Here is a 22,145-nt window from a genome sequence, read left to right on the forward strand (position 1 = left end):
CTGGGGGTTGAGCAACATATACTTCTTCCTCAAGCTTACCATTGAGGAATGCACTTTTCACATCCATTTGTTGTAAGATAATATTATGATGGTTAGCATAAGCAAATAATATGCGAATAGCCTCAAGTCTAGCAACAGGTGCAAAAGTTTCATCAAAATCAATTCCTTCAACCTATGTGTAGCCTTGAGCTACAAGTCGTGCCTTATTCCTCACCACAAGGCCATTTTCATCTTGCTTGCTGCGGTAGATCCACTTTGTGCTGATGATATTATGCTTGCGAGGATCTAGACGTTTGACCAGTTCCCAGACATTATTAAGCTTGAACTAATGTAATTCTTTTTGCATGGCCTGAATCCACTCAGGCTCCAGAAATGCTTCATCTACCTTAGTGGGCTCTGTGATAGAGACAAAAGCATAGTGCCCACAAAAGTTAGATAAATGTGAAGCTTTTGAGCGTGTGAGAGGACCTGGTGCTTCAATGTCATCGATGATCTTTTCAACTTGCACTTCTTTTGCAACACGAGGATGAGCTGGTTGTCATTGAGGAATTTGATCAGCATTTTCTTCAGCATTTTCCTCAGGTACATCAGCTCGACGATCTTCGCGTTCTGGAATGAATTCTTCAGTAGATTCTTCGGTAGGAATGAAATCCTCAGTAGCCTTGAACTTGATAGAATCCTCAGGTGATGGTTCATCTATCACAGAAGGTAGGTGCTCTCTTTGCGAGCCATTAGTTTCATCGAACCGCACATCTACAGTTTCAACAATCTTGTGAAGAGTGATGTTGAAGACTCTGTAGGTGTGCGAGTCCTTTCCGTAACCAAACATAAAACCTTCATGTGCTTTCGGTGCAAATTTAGCATTTTGATGAGGATCTCTAATCCAACATTTAGCGCCGAAGACTTTGAAATAACTCACATTGGGTTTCTTGTCAGTGAGGAGTTCATAGGCAGTCTTCTTGAAGAATTTGTGAAGATATACTCATTGATGATGTGGCACGCAGTATCAATTGCATCAATCGAAAAACGATGAGGTGTTTTGTATTCATCAAGCATAGTGCGAGCCATCTCAACAAGAGTTCTATTCTTGCGCTCCACGACGCCATTTTGCTGAGGAGTATAAGGAGCAGATAACTCATGAGTAATACCAAGTTCATCAAGATAGTCATTAAGACCGGAATTCTTGAACTCAGTTCCATTGTCACTCCTGATGTGCTTGATCTTCACACCGAAGTTGGTTGAAGCCCTCGAGGAAAATTGTTTGAAGACTTCCTGCACTTCATGTTTGTAAGTAACAATGTGTACCCATGTGTAACGAGAGTAATCATCAACAATAACAAAGCCATATAGAGATGCATCATTAGTCACAGCAGAATAATGATTAGGACCGAAGAGATCCATGTGAAGCAATTCAAATAGTCGAGTGGTGGTCATGATAGTCTTCGCTGGATGCTTGGCCTTAGTCATCTTCCCAGCTTCACAGGCACCACACAAGTGATGCTTGAGAAATTTGACATTCTCAGTACCAATGACATGCTTCTTCTTCGCAAGCGTGTGCAAATTCCTCATGCCTGCATGACCAAGTCGTCGACGCCATAGCCAGCCTTCTAAAGCTTTTGCAAGTAAGCACACGGCAGGTTGTGGTCCTGTAGAGAAATCAACAATGTACAAGTCTCCTCTCCTAAAGCCTTCGAAGACTTTGGAATTGTCAGCTTCCATGATCACAACACAATGATACTTGCCAAAGACAACAACCATATCAAGATCACAAAGCATTGAGACAGACATGAGGTTGTATCCTAAGGACTCGACAAGCATGACTTTGTCCATGTGTCGATCCTTAGAGATCGCAACCTTACCTAGACCCAATACCTGACTTTTTCCTTTGACAGCAAAGATGATATGCTTCAGATGTGACGGAGTTAAGGGAGCATCCATCAATAGATTCTTGTCACCAGTCATGTGATTTGTACATCCACTATCGAGGACCCACTCATTTGCTTTGGATTGATCATCCTGCAGATGAATTAGTGCAGCTTACAAACTCATATACTTCATCAGTGAAGAATATGACATCAGTATCATCAGTTCAATTTCATCAAGTAATTTGATCAGATAATTAGTATGAGGACGGGTGAAATGAAAGTTCATTTCATCATGATTCGCCTGCGTCCTTTCAGGCACTGTTCAGGTCTCCAGCAAATTCTTCAGTCGTTTGAGCACAACTGGAGACCTGACCCTGCATAAGAGATTAGTTATTTTTATTCCCACCCACATCTGGAGGGGTGGCAAAGAATTCATCACTCTGCGAGCACCATATGAGAAAGGTGGCATGGACGCCAGTCCACTTCATTTCACATAAGAGGGGTTAGGGTAAGCATATGAATAAGCAGAGAAATTCTTCGAGGACTTATGAACATAATGATTTGAACAATAATGCACATATTCATAGCCCTTAGCTCTACCCTGCGAAATAGAGTTGTTAGCACGATGATGTTCATATGAGGATTTTGATCCTTTTGAGGAATTTGATCCACGTGAAGTATTTGGTCTGTATGAGGACTTGGATCCATATGAAGAATTTGGTCCATATGAAGAGTTTGATCTGGGGTTCCTATTCTTCACTGGTGGTGTCATGAGGACATTCACCTGAAGACTTTCAACATAACTTTTGGGAACCCAGATTTTCTTCATAGGGGAACCGTTCCTGCAGTTAGTGCCAACATATCTAGCAAATACTTCACCATTCTGATTTTTGAACAGTTTATAGTTGGAGTCAAATGACTCATCAGAAGAATGAGGAGATTCACACGTAAAGCCAGATAAGTTAGATGGATCAACTGGAGGTCCCTTTGCAGCAACCCATGAGGTTTCGGGGTACTACTCAGGCTTCCAATATGTTCCATCAGCATTGAGTTTCCTCTCAAAGGCAATACCCTCTTTCCTAGGGTTTCTGTTGAGGATCTGCTTTTTAAGCACATCACAAAGAGTCTGATGCCCTTTGAGACTTTTGTACATGCCTGTCATATACAATTCCTTCAGCCCTGCATCGTCAGTAATACTAGCAATGTCCTCAGATGAGGAATTAGTGATAGCAGAGGCAGGTGAAGAATTTGTAACATTTGAAGTATTTGAACATTCAGGTGAAGAATTGGCAGATTCACGTTCAATGCACTTTAAGCATGGAGGATCAAATTCTTCCTGAGTAGCGCTGATTTGTTGAGCAAGTAATGACTCGCGCTCCTTCTGAAGATCTTCATAACTCACTCTTAGCTTCTCAAGATCTTGCTTTCTTTGAAATTCATAAGAAAGCTTCTCGTGATCAGTTAAGAGGGTTTTATGTTGACTTTGAAGGTTGTCAAACTTAGACTGAAGTCTCTGAAGATTTTCAGTTAAGTCTTTAGTGTGGTCCATTTCATCACCCAACATATCATCACTTTTGTCTAGCATGTTTTGAAGTTTTTCAATAGCCTTTTGTTGTTTCACAGCAATCTTAGCAAGTTTGGAGTAGCTAGGCTTAAGATTTTCATCAGATTCATCCTCACTTGATTCAGAGCAGGGGTATTTAGTTACTTTGGCAGCCTTTGCCATGAAGCAATAGGTGGGAGCGTAGTCGTCATTGCCTTCATCAGCATTGTTGGTGTTGCCATTTTCTTCAGAGTTGAAGATAGACTTGCTGACAAATGCGGTAGCAAGAGCTAGACTTGCCAAACCTGACTCAGACTCCTCGGATGCCTCCTCTTCCTCATTATCCTCAGATTCAGCCTCAGAATCCATTTCCTTGCCAATGAATGCCCGAGCCTTCTTGGAGATGCTCTTCTTGTGAGATGAAGACTTCAAGGATTTTGATGATGAAGACTTTAAAGATTTCTTCTTCTTCTTGGCATCATCAGAACTGTAATCCTTGCATTTCTTCTTCTTTAGTTCCTTGTCCCACTGAGGACAATCCTGAATGTAGTGACCAGGCTTCTTGCATTTGTGGCATAGCCTTCTCTTATAGTCACTTGATGAGGAATCACTGCTCCTTGAAGATTTTCCAAAGCGACCACGTCTTGAGAATTTCTGGAATTTCTTCACGAGCAGTGCTAGCTCCTGGCTCAATTCTTCAGGATCACCAAGGCTACTACTAGAATCTTCACATTCCGATTCAGACACTGCCTTGGCCTTCAGGGCACGTGGTTTGCCATAGCTTGAACCATAGAGATCTCCCTTTTCAGCAAGCTGGAACTCATGAGTATTTAGCCTCTCGAGGATATCAGCGGGATCTAGTGACTTGTAATCAGCACACTCTTGAATCATCAGTGCCAGAGTGTCAAATGACGAATCGAGTGATCTCAGCAATTTCTTCACCACCTCATGATCGGTGATGTCAGTGGCACCAAGCGCTTGAAGCTCATTTGAGATATCAGTGAGGCGATCGAAGGTTTGCTGAACATTTTCATTGTCGAGTCTTTTGAAGCGGTTGAAGAGATTGTGAAGAACGTCAACACGAGAGTCACGTTGAGTTGAGACTCCTTCATTTACTTTGGAGAGCCTATCCCAGATAATCTTAGCAGTTTCCGAAGCACTCACTCTACCATACTGCCCTTTACTCAGATGACCACATATGATACTTCGCTTGAGAATCGAGTTGCTTGAATCTCTTCACATCAGCAGCATTCAAGGGAGGTGTGACTGAGGGAACACCATTTTCCACAACGTACCAGAGATCGTTGTCAATTGCTTCAAGATGCATTTGCATCTTATTCTTCCAGTAGGGGTAGTCCGTGCCATCGAAGGTAGGACACCCAATAGATACCTTGATCATACCTGTGGTCGACATAACTAGAACTCCAGGTGGTTAAACCAAAATCATACAGAACAAGGGAGTACCTTGCTCTGATACCAATTGAAAGTGCATTATATCGACTAGAGGGGGGGTGAATAGGCGATTTTTATGAATTCTTCACTGAGGAATTTGCCGGTGAGGAAAGTCCTTAGCGAAGAACTACTTGCAGCGGAATAAGTACTCAGAAGTAAGCTTGACAAAATACACACATGGTCATCATGATGAAATGAAGACAAACACAGAGTACAGAAAGCGTAAACACAGGATAACACAAGATGAAGACAAACAGACTGAAGAAATTGAACTGAGAAAATTGAGAAAGTCTTCAGTCAAAGTCTTCAAACACAGATATGAACAAACACTCAACACAGTAATGAGGAAATGAAAGAGTTGAGGAAATAGAACCAGTAAGGTTGGTGAAGACAATGATTTGGTAGACCAATTCAAACTGCTGTCTCAGTTGTACATCTGGTTTGAGCGGCTGAGTATTTAAACTCGAGGACACACAGTCCCGGACACCCAGTCACTGAGCATGCAGCTCAGGACACCAAGTCCTCACGTATTCTCCTTGAAATAAGGTCACACAGACCTCGTCCAATCACTCGTGGTAAGTCTTCAGGCGACTTCCAAACCTTCACAGACTTCGGTCACTCGGTGATCCACAATTCCTCTTGGATGCTCTAGACCATGACGCCTAACCGTCTGGAAGAAGCACAGTCTTCAAAGGTAATAAGCGTCGGATCTACGCAGGATCAATCTCTTCAGTGATGCTCAATCACTTTGGGTTTGTGGGTGTTTGGGTTTGGATTTTCCTCACTCGATGATTTTCGCTCAAAGTCCTCGGAGGATGGGTTGCTCTCAAATGACAAGTGTCAGTTTCTCTCGGAGCAGCCAACCAGCTAGTGGTTGTAGGGGGCGGCTACTTATAGCCTAGGGAGCAGCCCGACATGATAAGACATAAATGCGCTTCAATGATATGACCGTTATGTGGATAAGATATTTTGGGAGAGCTGGCGCGTAGCACAGCAACGGTCGGAAATTTGACTCTCAAATTCCTCAGGGATATCATGTTCCTCACTGTGTAGGCAATCCGCACTGGCAAATTCCTAACTCCTCAGTCAGGGCACATATCGAGGCAGCAATGAATAGTATGTCTGTCTAATATCTGGTTCACCTAGGGTATACCTATGTTGTTCATCTTGGGTGGGAAACAAATAGTAAAGCAATCATCATCTGTCTTTTTATTAACTTAAAGCAATCATCAGCCTGCTATCATTATTTTTGGATCCATCCACTGGTTGTTACCATCACTCTAAATTTCTGCATGCTCTCCTTACATAATCTCACCATATTTTTTGTATGCATGTCAGATATTGTACACAGTCATGCTAAACATGTAGAGAAAAATAGAAGAGTTTTGCACGACAATACAATGTCATGCATACATCGCTCCATGGTGGGTTCAATGGCAAACCCTCCCCACCCCTCTCCAGATTGTAATCCAGAGGAAGATATCTGTTCTGAGGCGGATTCAGACGCCGCTGACCACTCCTATTTACCCCCCAAGGTGTTTGCTCTACCTTGGCATGATGATGTTAGTCATATCATGCATATGTTGCCTTGCAGTGCCTACTTTTGACATCATATATGTCATCTTCTTAGTTTAGACATGTTCTGTAATGCCACCTGTTTAGTTTCTATATCATATATGGGAATTATGTAGTCTCATATCTTTTAGCCAGCCATAATATATGTGAAATGTGCAATGCCATCCTGTTTAACCAGGCATCATATATTTGAATGATATCTTGCCCATCCTGTTTAGTTTCTATATCATATATGGGAATTATGTAGTCTCATATCTTTTAGCCAGCCATAATATATGTGAAATGTGCAATGCCATCCTGTTTAACCATGCATCATATATTTGAATGATATCTTGCCCATCCTTTTCTTCATTACATTTACATTTGTTGACTTGTACATTAAACTACTCTTCCTGTGAATCAGCCATTTGGGTGGGAGATGGAAAAATCTGGAGTGAAAACAAGGCCTTCAGAGCAGACAGTGCTACCCGTCGAAGCAGATCTCTTGTTGGGTCTCGATAGCTCCTCAGAGATGGATTCAGAGACAGATGACCAGTCCTATTTCCCTACTGAGGTGTATGCTCTAACTTGGCACGGTTATGCTACTCATATCATGCATACGGTGTCTTGCATTGCATAGTTTAGACATCATATACACAATATTCAACACCATGTTCTTAGTTCAGACATCATATCGAATGCCCTCTGTTTACCATATAAATCACATATGTGAATTAAATGATGCGATCTTGATTACTTAGATAACATGTAGGTGAATTATGTCATGCGATCCTGTTTAGTTATTCATCATATCTTTGAATTATGTTATGCTATGCTATCCAGTTTAGATAGACATCATATATGTGAAATTATGTCATGCTATCCGTTTTAGTTAAACAATATATATGTCAACTATTTCATGCCCTCTTTTTCCCACACTATCTATTGCATATGTCTCTCATACAATGTCTGTACATTCAACTATGTTTCCTGTTTATCAGCCATTTGAATTGGAGCGAGTGATGCCAGTATCTAGCAGAATAAAAACACGGTCTTCAAATAAAACAGTGCTACCTCTTGGTGGAGATAGCACCCCGGTTGTACATGCACAAGAACCATCCCTACCACACATAACCCAAACTCTCGCAGATTGTACCCCTACTGCGATGGACAGAGAACTAGCTTCACCCAATCCAACCCCAACCCCAGCCGATAGTAACCCAGTTGCTGTTGACACAACACCATCTCCACCACAGAGCTCCCAAACAAGAGCAGTTAGTAAGGCAGCTCTAGTGCCCAAAGGGCCAGTACTATCACGGTGAACCCCAACTCCACCAGTTAGTACGCCTATTCCTGTGGAGGAAGCACAACCGGACAGTCGTAGTTTAGCATCTATCGCATTTGATGTTGTTAAATCGTATGTGCGTATCTTCCCATCTTGGAAATATTATACTGAAGATGAAGGAAAATGCCAGTTGCAGGTGTTTGTCCAGGAGTTATGTGTAAGTAATGTTATTCATGGCAATTACTTTGCTTCGTCCCATACATCCTACCTCCATGATGGTTATAATACAGCAAATTTTCCCATTTTTCTCTATAGAGAAGGACCGATTTGGAAACTCAGGATCAGGTAACCTGTGCTAATACCTCTGCTATCTTCAAGAATGCTTGGTGGCAGTATTAGAATTACCTGAAGAAAACGTACTTCACCGGCAAAGAAACTCATCAAATTCCCTTTCGTTCTCCTGAGATACATTTACTGGACGATGACTGGGAACGCCTTGTTCTGTACTGGTCCCGAACCAAGAATGTGGTAAGGTCTATGAGCTCATTTTCTATTTGTAAGTATTATATTCTTGCGTCTTACTGTACTTTGTTCATGTAGAACAAGTGCCTAAACCTGAAGAACAACTGTTCTAATTTAAGATTCCATTGCTATCATAGTTCAAAAAAGCGCTAGGCGTTAATTGTGCGTTTTGCCACCGCCTTGCACTTTACTGACCAAAGCGCATGCTTATGTGCAGTTATGCACAGATTAAGCGTAGTTATGCGCAATGCATTTTGCCAACGCCTAGAGCCTATGCGCGCTTAAGCGCTCGCTTAGGCGTGCCTTTTTTTAACTATGATCGCTTTGCTCTTGTATCACTGTATTTACTGATACAAACTTATTTTCAAATTGAAGGATCCAATCAAAACTCCAATGGCACAGCAGGTTTGTTCATGCATGTTTCTTTAACAGGTTTGCTCTTATAAATAGCTCTTTTGATTTCAATTTCAATTGTGTATACAATTTACTTTCATATCATGCACATTACTAGCATCACAACAGAGCCAATAGTGTTGTTGTACATGTAGACCCGTGGTACCCATCTGAAATCTTGTTGTGCCGTGTAGTTTCCCACGCTTTGTATTCTTTCACTGCTGCTTTGTCTTGAACTGATATGATTTGAATCGTGTCTATTTTTATTTGGCAAGACAATGCAGTGACCATAGGACATAGATGTATGTTTATTTGATGCTTTTATTATGTACTAGTACTTGGCAATAGAAGACTTGGTAGTTTAATCCTGTCCACCTTACTAATGAACTGGTTCACCGAAATGAGTTTCATATACTAGTACATGCTAAACTTGTTATGTGTCTGGTTGTTTATTCTTTTAGAACGCTGACAGAATATTGGGGAAGAGTGCCTTATTAAGCAATGGTAAAGGAAGTAACGCAGATAAGGTTCAGGATAGTGACACATCCTTGTTGGTCTCCAATAAAGCTGATAAAATAGCTAAGGAAGACTATCTTGAAGACAGCGAGACAACCCCAAAGTCCTGTCTTGGTTTAGTGTTCGAGTTACTGGACACTACCGCTTGCACAAGCTATTCAAACTCACTGTCTGAATTATTTCGGTTTCTTGAGTCTCAACTACAAGCTGAAAGACATCGATCAGCTGTGCTGTGACAAGAAGCGGAAGGACTGCAGAAGTCCCTGGAGCATTCAGATGCATACTTTCTGGTGCAACAGCAAGCGTTGGAGGATTTTAGCACCAAACAGGACAAAGCTAATCAGCTTGCTAAGCTTATTGCCAGCATGGTGGATACCCAGGATAACGTTTCTTGAGCTCTTCTGAAGTTGTTTCAGTTATGCTCTTGTTTTGCTGCCGCGTTTATTTCCACAAGTGCCCAATTTTGACGGCCAGTGTATGTAATATGCTACTTTGTTCCCTATATTTGGACTGGTGGCAAACTTTGATGCCTAGTGGATGTAATATGTGTAATAGCGGTAATAGGCTAGCCTTAATTGCTTGCTTATATATTTCCTTATTGTCTTGTTTAGTTGTTTGCTTGTAGTCACTGCAGTTCTTTTTCTGTGTTTTTCTAGTGGCCACAATAGCCTATTTTTGGTAACTAGGCCAAAATAATCATGGCAACACACGGACTGTTGTAACCATGGGTCTCCTGCAGGCCGTATCATCCATGGGCCTTCATTCGGCCGTAGGACCATTGGCCTTCTATACGGGCCGTAGGATCCATCGGCCTTCTATACCGGCCTTAGGTATCAATGGGCCTTCTACGGGCCGTAGGGTCCATGGGCCTTCTACGGGTCGTACGATCCATGGGACTTCTACGGGTTGTACTATCCATGGGCCTCATACGGGCCGTAGGATCCATGGGCCTTCTACGGGGCGTATCATTATTTCGCCAATCATGGGTCGTACTATTCGTGGACCATAACGGGCCGTTAATAGGCCGTATTTGATAACTCTATGAAAACAGCCCAACGGTTTTTTTGACATGAAAACGGCCCAATGTATTAACGGGCCGCAAACGGGCCGACTGTAACTATGGGCTGAATTTGGCCCACAAGCAGAAAATGACAGTAGCGGGCCGTATGTAACCGAATGCTGCAAGTGATCCCAAGAATCAATGGGCCCTGAGAAGGCCGAAAGATAACTTGGGATGGAAATGACCCAATGGAATAATGGGCCGTTAATGGGTATAAAGTGATACACTGTTCATTAGGGCCAGTTTCACCACGGGCCGTTAATGGGCCAAGAGTTACAAAGGTCCTCATACGGGCCGAAAGAAGTCATGGGCCACACATGGGCCGAAAGTTAAAACGGGCTGAATCATATTGGACAGCCCAGAAGATTCTACTTGGCCTAATTCGGATAGGGCGTAACGGGCCCTGGGTTAGCGGGCTGTAAATGGGCTATATGCGAACATGCCGTTAACAGGCTTTCCGTGGGCCGGCCCGCCACCTTTTGACCAAGTCAAACGGCCGGCCTTTTCACAGGAATGGGTCTCTGTTGGGCCGTGCTACGTGTCGCCGTATCATAGGCGCCTTCGGTCCAATGAGCGGATGACATCTGTCCCAACGGTGAGCCGACACGTGTTTCCTCCAGCCAATGATGATTTTACACGTGGAAAATCCCCATTGGTCGGGGTTGTTAACGGGTTATCGGATCCAAAACCCGACCCGATAGCTTAACGGTGTTCCGTTACGGTGGATGCCACGTGTCGTCACCCTTGACGAAAGCACTTCTGTGACGCACGATTTATCGTCATGGAAGTGGATGATAATTTTGGTAATCTCATGGAACACTTCTACGACAGCACAGGTATGACTATCTTGATTCTGTCATAAAATCGTCATGGATGTATATGCATGACAGAAAACACGACCTACTGTGACAAACACGTATCATCATGGAATGTATTTTTTTGTAGTGATGGTGTGATAGACAGATATTGTATGTTCTAGAAACAGGAACATGTATGATATGAGAATGGAATATGTACGAAAAATAGGACAACATGGCATATTCACAACTAATTATGTAAACTAAGCAGAAGTAATTTAATCAAATTACAAGCAATACAAGTGAGACACTATATGCAACATGCAAGACAATATCACACTGCCAAGCTAGAGAAAGCACCTTGGATGCCGGTTTTGCTGGAAGACCGCCATCAATCCCTGCCTTATTTTTTCCTTCCTTTTTCTTAACTGCATTTTCTTGTCAAGTCAAACACATAAGAAAAATTAATAAAAATTCGCTTTTCAGAGCTCATTGATGCAGGATGCTGACGAGCACTACTTTAATGTAAGGCGACCGCATGATAGGATGATTGAATGTGTAAGAAAAAAGGACATCATTGCATATTCATAGCTATGATGTGTAAACTAAGCAGAAGGCATTTCAACAAATTAGAAGCAATGAAAGCTAGACACCATATGAAAGATGCAACGAATATCACTCTACCAAGTTAAAACTATCTCATCATAAGTGCCATTTCAACAAATTAGAAGTACTACAAGCTAGAAAAGAATGCAAAATGTAACCTATATCACACTCCCAAGTCAAACGTGTCTTATCATATGTGATTGTTGCAGGTTACACAACAGTAGTACTTCGATGTAAGAACATGGTGTGATAGATAGATGTTGTATATTTTAGAAACATGAACACATGTCTAATTCACTAGTATAATGTGTAAAGTAAGCACATGGAATTTAACAAAATTAGAAGCAATACAAGCTAGACATCATACATAACATGAAACCACATATAATAGTGCCAAGTTAGACGGAGCACCTATGATGGTGCACTAGGGTAGACATGCTCATCATCAACATAGCTACAATGAGTGTCTATGCATGTGTTGTCTTCCAAATCTTCTTGGGGGGTGGGGGTGGCGGAGTAGAATCTGTAGAGGCCCTCTGTTTGGAAGGAGTACCTTTATCCACTGCCTTGCTAATTTCCTTATGCTTTATTGATTTTGAATTTTCAAGTAAAACTGACAATAAAAAGCAATAAGATTCACTCTTCAGAACTCATTCATGCATGAAACAATCACTACTTTGATGTAAGGCAAACACATGATACCAGGATGGAATATGTACGAAAAACAGGATGGCAAGGCATATTCACAACTGTTTGTGTAAACTAAGAAGAAGCCATTTCAACAAATAAGAAGCAATACAAGCTAGACACCACATGAAAGATGCAACCAATATGACTCTGCCAAGTTAAAAGCGTCCTATCATAAATGGCATTTCAACAAATTAGAAGCAACGCATGCTATAAATCATATGAAAGATGCAACTAATATCACACTGCATATACTAAAGGTGTCTCGTCATATTGATTGATGAGGATACAAAAAAATAGTTTTATGTAAGGACATGCTTAATAGACAGATGTACTATGTACAAAAACAGGAAGGCATGTCACATTAACAGGTATAATGTATAAACTAAGCAGAATAGCACATGCAATTTAACCAGATTGGAAGAATTACAATCTAGACACCATATGCAACATGCAACCACATATCATGCTGCCAAGTTAGAGCAAGCACCTGCGATGCTAGTGTAGGGAAAATGTGGTAATCAACTATAGAGCTACGTTCACTATCTTCATCTAGACATGCTATTTCTTAAGAATCATGTGGGGATGCTGATGCTGCATTCTTTAAATGAGGATCTTTTCTCGCAATAGTCCACTGTCCTGACTGCCTCATCATAAGTGATTGATGAGGGATACACAAGAACATTAGTTTGATGTAAGAACATGGTTAATAGACAGATGTACTAGTATGTACCAAAAATAGGAAGACATGTCCTATTCAAAGGTATAATGTGTAAGTTAAGCAGATGCAATTTAACCAAATTGGAAGCAACACAAGCTAGACATCCGGCTGGAGTGGTGAGCATGATCATCTAGGACCTGAGATCCTGGTGGGAGGCGGGCTGCTTCGCCACCATCATGGCTTTTTAGTTGGCTTCCAGGTAATGCCTGTCTGTGGTGGGCTTGTCACTGGCTCAGCCAGTGCCCTGACTAGCGATTTGTCTTCTGGTGCTCCCGGAATGGTGGTTCATGTAAAAGTATCTTTCCTTATCTTAATAAAGACCAACTTCGTCTTTTCGAATACAAGCTAGAAACCATATGCAACATGCAACCACATATGACACCACGAAGTTAAAGCAAGCACCTGGGATGGTGGTTTAGGGAGAGCGAGATCATCAACTCCAGAGCTACGTTTACCGTCTCCATCTGCTGACAATGCACCCTTTATAGCGCTGAAGCTATCTTGCCTAAGCCCGAAGCAATCAGGAGCGACTTCTCTTTTTTTTCTGCTTCTGTCAAGGCACAGTCTGAAATACCATTGCATAAAAACACAATAGTGAGAGTACGGGTGAAGTGTGTGCAAAACTAGTGCACTGTAAAAGTAGAAGATAGCAGGTGGTTGAAAAATAAATGACAGGAGACATATGATAGCTCTACAACATTGCATGGCAAACAAAACTAGATTCTACTCCATATGATTTTGTAATATATGAGCATAGGGATGGCTGGGAAATGCAGGTACTCCTCTAGCACACCACCACATGTGGTCCTATCAAAATAACAGTCCACTGGAAATAAATAGGTCAGCCGATTCTTTTATGAACTGTTCGATCTATAAGGAATGAGCAAATGGCCTTCGTCTATCTCCCACTAGTCACTATTGACAATCTTTCCCGAACAGCCAGCGACCACCGGCTCAAACCCCTGCCTCCGCCGCCCTGCCCTCCCCTCGACCTCACACCACCGACGTGCTTGGCAGCGCCCCCCGGCCATCCCTTTAATCCCGGCTGACCTCAAGATCGGCGCCAGCAGCTCTAGGCCCCCCACACTCCTCAGATAAATACCGAGGCGCTGCTTCCCCGGCGTAATAGGTGGACTAGTGCATGTTACGCTGGGGAATGCTTCCTCTAATTGGGAATCAACTGACCAGGAATTGAAATCCAGGGGGCGACGGACCTCTAGCTAAGGTGAAATAGTATATCAGGAGAAACCTTGTGCATTGCGAGTTACTAGGAACATCTAGTATGAAGAAAAGCGGTCAACTAGTGTCTTCTGTGTGATGAATATTGTGCAAGCAGACACGTAAGATTTGCATGAATAAGGGAAGAGGAGTACCATTTCCGTTTGCCAGTGCTGGGTCCTTCGGATGTCACGGCGATTTTCTTTGTTTTACCCGGGGAACCGATGTTTTGGAGGAGGGTTGAGCCTTGGACAAACCCATGGAAAAATTGTTGACTGTGTTATGGTGGCCGTTTGTCGGCGGAGGGGAAGCAGATCTGAGGCGGCGAAGGACGGTGTAGCAGCAACAACTCCGATGTAGTGGACGGTGGCGAAGTTGGAGCGGCAGCGGTGAGGCGCAGGACGTCGTGGTTGAATTGGCTCAGGTACGGACAACTCAGTCTTGGCTGCAACTACTAGCCATGGAGGGCGTTGCGGTTGTTGTTGTGGTGGACGATGATGTCGGGGTATCGGCTCCGGCGTGATGGAGGAGGGCGGTGGTTGATGGGTGGGATGGGGTGGCAGACGGAGGACGCCGGAGTTTCGCGGCTGGTGGAGAGGTAGCTTCTGCGTCCATGGAGTACGAATGGGGAATCAGACCAGGGGGGGGGGGCAGTGGGAGCTAAGGGAGAACCATGTTTTGGTATGGGACGCGCTTGTTTTTGGTTTTTTGAACAGATGGAACGCGCTTGTTTTTTGTTTTTGAACAGATGGGACGCACTTGTTTGAAATTTGGGGAAAGTAAAAACTTTTCCCCCTCTTAAATTTCGGACCTACTGTGGGTCGGGGGTAGGATGGTAATCCTAGGTGTCCCAAATAGTGGGCGGGAGCGATTTCGGCCACGTGCATGTGTGCTTAGGCGGCCATTGTGTATGAATGTTTTTCAGAGGCGGTTGCGAGGCGTCTAGTTGAAGCTACAAACCTACCCTGGTTTAAACCTTTGGACGTCGGGCCGGTAGGTTTCATGGGTCGGAGTTAGAAAAGTAATTTCCTTCTACCAAACATTGGTCTCACATGGTTTTGGGCGAGTAGAGGCTCTTTTGCCGCTTCGTTTGAAATTTTGAAACAGAAGCATTCACCTTTAGAGTACTCCCTCCATTTTTATTTACTCTACATATTAGAGTTGACTGAAGTCAAATTTCATAAAGTTTGACCAAGTTTATAGAAAATAGTATAAAATTTTATCATAACAAATCTATATGATGCGAAAGTACATTCAATAATAAATCTAATTTTATTGATTTGTTAATGCTTATCTTAATATATTTTTATAAACTTGGTCAAAGTTTATAAAGCTTGACTTTTACCAAAGCTAATACACCGACTAAATAAAAATGGAGGGAGTACTTTTGAACTTTGAGGATTGACCTAAATAGACAACGTTAAATTTGACATTGTATGTTTGAAAATCTCATTAAATTATGCGCTTCTTTTTGAAATTTTGACACTTGAAAAATCCTATAACTACGATTATTTTGGAATGGAGGAGGTAAATTTGAATCTACTTTTTACACGACTATATATGCTATTATGTACAAAAGCAGAGCAAAGATTGGTGCCCCCATAATTTAGGTATGATTTACAAATGCCATGATATCAAATTCAAATAATTGAATGGACTTCGTGTTAAATTCGAATTTTTTAAATCACCTTAAGTTGAATTGAAATGTATGCTAGTTCATAGCTAGCTATTTATAATGTTCATTGTGTAACTTGTGTATGTATAATGTGCTTTACAAACACAACATGAAGTATACTCACGTTTATATTCGATTGCTAAAGCTATGCATTGTCTGGAGTTCAAAATACTAACTGTGTGGATCAATTATGTCGAATAATAAGACATGCTCAAATTCGATATAATATAGATGTCTGATGGATCAATGACCGTTCGTTACGCGAATTGCGAATATCATGATCCCATCCTAATATTTGGATACAATTTATATTTTTAATCAATGTGTACATTAGTCTTTTACGTGTAGTTTCACTCTGCATAGGCCCCTCCTCACACACACGCCGACTTTCTCTCACACATACGCGCACACGGTGTATATCCATCGGTGATCTCTCACACACTCTCTCCCGAGGTGTCTTTCTCGCAGACATGCTCTCGATATAACCCTCCCTCATTGTCGTAACCATTTACGACTGTTTTCACTAACCTTTACCACAAGCACCCTTCCTCTCACCAGCATACATACGCACAATCGCCATCAACCCTTTCTATATACATATACCTGCCTACGTGTCTCCCGCACACACATTATCTTTGGGCCTGCCTCTCATGCATCGTCTCCACCTCTCTTCCTAATTGACGAGTATGATTCTAGCACAGCATTCTTTAGGATGCCCCTTCAAGTTTGGTTGGATGAATAGTAATATCAGAGATAAGGGGTTTCCTTAGTCCGAGGACCTAGGGTTACAAATCCTAGCCGTCTTTGTTAGTGGACACAGAGTCCTTCACGACTATGTTATCTTTGTCTTGTACGACTAGTCCTCCATGGGTCTCCCTTAATGCGTCACGGGCCGACTGTCGGCATTCTGGGAACGGGAGTATCCAGACTTGCCTGTCTGCGGCCTGCGACGTGGCTCAAGCAGTGGCCCAGTACGACCCGTTTACATCAACCCAAGCCCTAGACCCTCGCGAGGGGCCAAGCCTCGCGGGGCGGACGATGCAAAGCCTCCTCAGGGACGGCCTCACCAAGAAGGCTCGCGAGGAGGCGGAGAGATCAAGGCAAGGAGTACATCGTGAGGTGCTCGTGACGCAAGCCATGATGATCGAGACCAGGCGAGCGCCAGGCAGGCGCCAGCTGGTGCAGTGTCCTCGTTTCCTATTTGATGCAAAGGGGGCAAGCGCAGGCGCGGAGTACGGAGGCATCAAGCAAAGGTTGCCATATTAGTGCAACGAGACCAAGACTAGCAGAGAGGCAGGATGGAGGTCACCATGGAGCCCAAGACGGCGTCATCACCAGTACCTTTAGCAGTCGAAGACCAACTTTAGTCATGATAGCTTGTACTAGTTGTCCCCTTTCAAAATGGCCGTTGTTGGCTCCCTTCCCGCTCAATATTTGGGAAGAGGACCAGGGCCCCTATAAATAGAGATAGCCACCGCCGTAGAGAGGGACATCTCATCCAGAGCGGATCGAATCCTGGACAAGTAGAACACCACACCAGCTCAAGAACACCCCTCGCAAGGCTGTTCTTCCTCTGTACTATTCTTCATCAGCCCAGAGGCAATCCACCACACCACACACTAGAGTAGGGTATTACACCACAACGGTGGCCCGAACTAGTATAAACCTCGCGTCCCTTGTGTTGTTCATCGTGTAGCTTAGATCCACGGCAAGGCTTCGGAACATAGATTGATAGGGAGAAGATCTTCACGTGCACCCTAGAGTTTGAACCTTAAGGGTTCTGGCGAAACCCAATATCTGACATTTGGCGCGCCACGTAGGTGTGCGCCGGAATCTTCCTTCCGTGGTTCCGAGTTCCGTTGCTTTGCCGCATCCATGGCGGATGCTCGCCGAGCTCGCGCCGAGCGTCGGGCTGCTCTCGCCGCCCGCGTCGCCCACACGGCTCCCGTTGGTGGGCCCCCTCGTCGTTCTCCGTCTCCCGCTCCCAAGGCCGCCACCGGCCCGGTGGGGAACGAGCAGCAAACGTCATCGCTGCATCCCTCAGTGCCGCGGGACGGCCGCACCGCCACTCCGTCGCTAACTCTAGCTGGTTCATCGTCTCACGCTCCTCGCGCTCCCACAGACGCGCAAGCCGCATTGCTCCTGGCATGTGAGCTCCTGCACTACCGCCCCGTCGACGACCTCTACAAGGAGTGGCTCGCTCGCATCACCGAGCTCGTCAGTGCCGCAGGGGGCTCTCCTGCGCCGTCCCTCTCGATGCCGCGCCCTCCGTCCTGCATGGGTGATGCAGCTCAAGGGGCGCGTCCGTCACCTCCTCCTCAAGAAGGTGCCCTGGCTCCAAGGCGCGCGGCCCATGGACGGGACTGTCGTGTCCAGCACCCACGCGACAAGAAAGGAGTTGCCAAGAAATCCCTCGGCCCCAAGAATGTGCTCGCGTGCTCCCTGCTCCAGCCCGCCAGGACCGCATCCCTGTGCCAGCACGTCAAGACCCCACGCTGCCCCTGGCAGCGGCACGCGGGAATCTCCAAGAGCAAGCTCCATGTCTGCAAAGGGCTCCGGTGGCCACCGCAGGCTGCCACACCTTCACCACCGAGCTACAAAGTGTCGCCTGGCCGGGCAAGTTCAAGCCAGGTCTGCCTCCTTGCTATGACGGCACTACTGACCCCGAGGAGTTCCTGCAGCTCTACGAGCTGGGCATCGAGGCGGTCAACGGAGACGAAAAGGTCATGGTGAGCTGGTTACCCATGGCGCTCAAGGATGGTGCCCGCACTTGGCTCCTGAACCTGCCTCCCGGCTCGTTCTCCTCTTGGGACGAGATGCGCAACCGCTTCATCGCCAACTTCCAGGGCACTCGTGGCCGTCCTCCCGTCATGGGTGACCAGCACCGCATCAAGCAGCAGCCGGGAGAGACCTTGCAGAAGTATATCCAGCGCTGCAACAACGCTCGCCTCAAGATTCCCAGGGTGACCAAGGAGGCCATCATCTCAGCGTTCTCTAACGGTGTTCGCGATGTCAATATGAAGGAGGAACTCACCATCCACGAGGACCTGTGCACATCCCTAGAGCTGTTCAACCTGGTGACCAAGTGCGAAACAGATGAGGAGGGGTGCCTCTCCCTCCTCGAGCTTCCAGCCGTTGACCCAGAAGAGAAGAAAGCCAAGCCCAAGGACGTGGAGCGCAAAGGAACAGCTGTGCTCGCAGCAGAATCAGACACGAAGTGCGACAGGGACCAGCCAGAGTCATCGAAGGGCAACCGATTATGCGCCTACCACAACCTCTACACCCACAACACCAACGAATGCCAGGAGCTCAGAGCCGTTCGAGAAGGACGCTGCTACGTCTTGAGCTTGCCTTGGTTTTCCTTGAAGAGGAAAGGGTGATGCAACATAGTAGCGTAAGTATTTCCCTCAGTTTTTTAGAACCAAGGTATCAATCCAGTAAGAGGCTCCTCACAAGTCCCACGAACCTACACAAACAAACAAAGAACTCACAACCAACGCAATAAAGGGGTTGTCAATCCCTTCACGGCCACTTGCGAAAGTAAGATCTAATAGTGATAATATGATAAGATAAATATTTTTTGGTATCTTGTAATATAGATGCAGAAAATAAAGATGCAAATAAAAGTAGATTGGAAGCAATGGGCCATGGGTTTCACTAGAGGCTTATCTCAAGATAGCATAAGTATTACGGTGGGTGAACAAATTACTGTCGAGCAATTGATAGAAAAGCGAATAATTATGAGATTATCTAGGCATGATCATGTATATAGGCATCACGTCCGCAACAAGTAGACCGACTCCTGCCTTCATCTACTACTATTACTCCAAACATCGACCGCTATCCAGCATGCATCTAGAGTATTAAGTTCATAAGAACAGAGTAACGCATTAAGCAAGATTACATAATGTAGATGGATAAACTCAAGCAATATGATATAAACCCCATCTTTTTATCCTCGATGGCAACAATACAATACGTGTCTTGCAACCCTTTCTGTCACTGGGTAAGAGCACCGCAAGATTGAACCCAAAGCTAAGCACTTCTCCCATGGCAAGAAAGATCAATCTAGTAGGCCAAACCAAACCGATAATTCGAAGAGACTTGCAAAGATAACTCAATCATACATAAAAGAATTTAGAGAAGAATCAAATATTATTCAAAGATAAACTTGATCATAAACCCACAATTCATCGGATCTCGACAAACACACCGCAAAAAGAGTTTACGTCGAATAGATCTCCAGAAGAGAGGGGTAGAACATTGTATTGAGATCCAAAAAGAGAGAAGAAGCCATCTAGCTAATAACTATGGACCCGAAGGTCTGTGGTAAACTACTCACAACTCATCGGAAGGGCTATGGTGTTGATGTAGAAGCCCTCCATGGTAGATTCCCCCTCTGGCAGAACGCCTGCGATGGCTCCAAGATGGGATCTCACGGGTACATAAGGTTATGGTGGCGAAAATATTTCTTCGGTTGCTCTCTGGATGTTTTTGGGGTATGTAGGCTTATATAGGAGGAAGAAGTACGTCGGTGGCCGCCCGAGGGGCCCACGAGAAGGGGGGGCGTGCTCTATAGGGGGGGGGGGGCGCCCTACCCTCTCGTGGCCGCCTCGGCTGCTTATTGACTTGCACTCCAAGTCCTCTGGATCACGTTCGTTCCAAAAATCACGCTTCCAAAGATTTCATTCCATTTGGACTCCATTTGATATTCCTTTTCTTTGAAATACTGAAATAGGCAAAAAAACAGCAATACGGGCTGGGCCTCCGGTTAGTTGGTTAGTCCCAAAATTGATAATAATGTGTAAAATAAAGCCCATAAACATCCAAAACAGGTAATATAATAGCATGAAACAATAAAAAATTATAGATACGTTGGAGATATATCAAGCATCCCCAAGCTTAATTCCTGCTCATCCTCGAGTAGGTAAATGATAAAAACGGATTTTTTGATGTGGAATGCTACCTAGCATAATACTTAATGTAATTTTCTTTATTGTGGCATGAATGTTCAGATCCAAATGATTCAAGATAAAAGCTTACAAAACATAAAAATAATAATGCTTCAAAGCATACTAACAAATAATCTTGTCCTATCAAAATAGCATAGCCAAAGAAAGCTTATCCCTACAAAATCATATAGTTAGGCCATGCTTCCTTTTCATTACACAAAATACTCCCATCATGCACAACCCCGATGACGAGCCGAGCAATTGGTTCATACTTTTTAACGCGCTTCAGCTTTTTTCAACTCTTACGCAATACATGAGCGCAAGCCATGGACATAGCACTATGGTGGTCTATTGTGGTGGTTGTGAGGACAAAAGAGGGAGAAGATAGTCTCACATCAACTAGGCGTATCAACAGGCTATGGAGATGCCCATCAATAGATATCAATGTGTGTGAGTAGGGATTGCCATGCAACGGATGCACTAGAGCTATAAATGTATGAAAGCTCAACAAAAGAAACTAAGTGGGTGTGCATCCAACTTGCTTGCTCACGAAGACCTAGGGCACTTTGAGGAAGCCCAATCATTAGAATATACAAGCCAAGTTTTGTAATGAAAAATTCCCACTAGTATATGAAAGTAACAACATAGGAGACTCTCTATCATGAAGAACATGGTGCTACTTTGAAGCACAAGTGTGGAAAACGAGATAGTAGCAATTGTCCCTTCTCTCTTTTTCTCTCTTTTTTTTTCTTTTTCTCTTTTCTTTCTTTTTTCTTTTTCCCTTTTTTTTCTTTTTTTCTCTTTTTGGTGGGCTTCTTTGGCCTCTTTTATTTTTAAAAAGTCCAAAGTCTCATCCCGACTTGTGGGGGAATCATAGTCTTCATCATCCTTTCCTCACTGGGACAATGCTCTAATGATGAACATCATCACACTTTTATTGATTTACAACTCAAAAATTACAACTCAAAGCTAGAACAAGATATGACTCTATATGAATGCTTCCGGCGGTGTACTTGGATATGCAATGAATCAAGAGCGACATGTATGAAAATTATGAAGGTGGCCTTGCCACAAATACGATGTCAACTACATGATCATGCAAAGAGCAATATGACAATGATGAAACGTGTCATCGTAAACGGAACGGTGGAAAGTTGCGTGGCAATATATCTTAGAATGGCTATGGAAATGCCATAATAGGTAGGTATGGTGGCTGTTTTGAGGAAGTTAAATAAATGGTTCATGATACCGACGAAAGTTGCACGGTAATAAAAGAGGCTAGCAAAGTGGAAGGACGAG

This window comes from Triticum dicoccoides, chromosome 5B (assembly GCF_002162155.2).
Source record: "Triticum dicoccoides isolate Atlit2015 ecotype Zavitan chromosome 5B, WEW_v2.0, whole genome shotgun sequence".
Classification (NCBI taxonomy): Eukaryota; Viridiplantae; Streptophyta; class Magnoliopsida; order Poales; family Poaceae; genus Triticum; species Triticum dicoccoides.